Here is a 2,022-nt window from a genome sequence, read left to right on the forward strand (position 1 = left end):
ATTAGATGAGAATAATGTAAATACAGATCCACTAGTTAGCACTCCACCAATTACTACACAATCAGCTAGCGAGTCCCATTTTGGTACTGAGGATACTTAAAATCCTCTATAATCCCATGTACAAGATGTAGACATAGAGGTTGAGAAGGATAAGGATATTGAGGATAAGGCCTCAGATGATGCAACAAAATGAGTGAGGCACCAAGTAGAAAAGCCACCGGTGCACAGGTGGTAAAGGCTACAAAGGATAAGTCACTAGCTGACACAGGTAATTAGACAATGATAGACATCCCGTCTAGTTTGGAAATTGACACATAATCCTTAGCCAAAAGGAAAATGCCACAATTTTCTATTAGTTTTGACAAGCCTTATCATATGATGTCACTAACAAAGAAAATTTTGGCCATTTTAGCACTCCAGACATAAGCTACTCAAGAATTGACTAATTAAGAGTCTAAAGATAGTCAATTGATTTAGAACACTTTTGAGGTTTTGAACCGGTTAGTACCGGATTTCCAAGGAAAAGAAAATGCAAGCTCATCAGGTAAATTGTAGGAGATTATTGAATTCATTCCTAAGCAATATGATTCTTTGGTTAAAATTTCTGTAACTGAGGCTAAGAATAAATTTGTTGAGGCCCAGAAGCAAACATTTTTACAGATGGTTGCATCTAAGAATGCTAAGCTTCAAATTTGTTTATAGTCCATTGATGCAGCATTAGTAGAAGCAAGAAAGGTGTATAAGTCTTGACTAGATTTTTCTAAGCTTACAGCTTCTATAGACAAGCAAATTTTGGATTGTAAATATAACTTGATTCAAATCTTTAATTATTATAATTTGGTAGTAAACGTAACAAGTTCTTTTGATGGTCCTCCAATTTTGGCAGTTATGGATCAAATTTTGAGGTTAGAGAAGGAAAGGGACAAGACAATAAGGAGAGCTACAAAGCTCAGGAATTTTATTGGCCCCCAGCTTGACAACCCGCTATTTCATAAAATAGAGTGTATATATATCATGCAACAAGATGATCCCATAGAATCTGAGGAAATTGAGTGTAATGTCAGTCTCTTGAATGGATTAACCTCCATTCTTGATTCTCTTAAGCAAGGTTGGGACACATACTTTTCATTTTTGAAGACTTTATATGCTGACATTTTCAAGCATGTATAGGAACTAATATGTATATATATGTACATCATTTTTGGTGGGCACCCCGCTTTTTCATTGATGTCAAAGGGGAGGAGTACAATGAAAACAAATGTACAGGTCAGGGGTAGCAGACTCAGAGATGATATCATTTTTCATATGAGTGTTGCCATCAATGCCAAAGGGGGAGATTGTTGGCAATTGACACTCATCTGATAAGGTGAATTGCATTTAGGGTTGTCATTGATGGTAACTCATCTTCAAGTGTTGGTATTTCTCATCCGGATTCATTGTCTTATCATTTTGTATTGATTGGGTCAACTCGTATACACACTTTGCTTTATTCTTGTTAACCGGTTAGTCTTGGTATCGATAACATATATTTTTGACTCGGTTAAGGTATCTTTGGGACCCCGGTAAAATCACTTGTGGAATTTATGGTAGCATGTTAACCGACATCAAACATGATCATTAGGATAATGCATATCATATGTTATGATCTGGTAGTCGACATATTTATTTTCTTCATTGAGGTCGACATATTGAACAAATTAAAAGGGTATTTAAGGGAGAACGCTTAGCAATGTATGTGATGATTGTGGTTATGAGATTTTGGATGTGAATCAGTTAGAGATTGATGGTATGTGATTTGGTTAGTGAGTGGAAAATTTTCTGCGTAGATTCATGTGTATAGCCCCAACCGGTAGCATAATAGAGTATCAGAAAACCAATTCAGAGGAGGTTGACAGAGCTTAAACCAAAACTCATCCAACATGGTCAGATGCATTCTATAAGTTAATTTCTCTATGAAATCATTGTGTAATGATGTGTAAGTCAGTGAGACTTCTATTTGAGCAGTGAGCTCTAGGAGGTGCA

This window comes from Cryptomeria japonica, chromosome 7, assembly GCF_030272615.1.
Source record: "Cryptomeria japonica chromosome 7, Sugi_1.0, whole genome shotgun sequence".
NCBI lineage: Eukaryota > Viridiplantae > Streptophyta > Pinopsida > Cupressales > Cupressaceae > Cryptomeria > Cryptomeria japonica.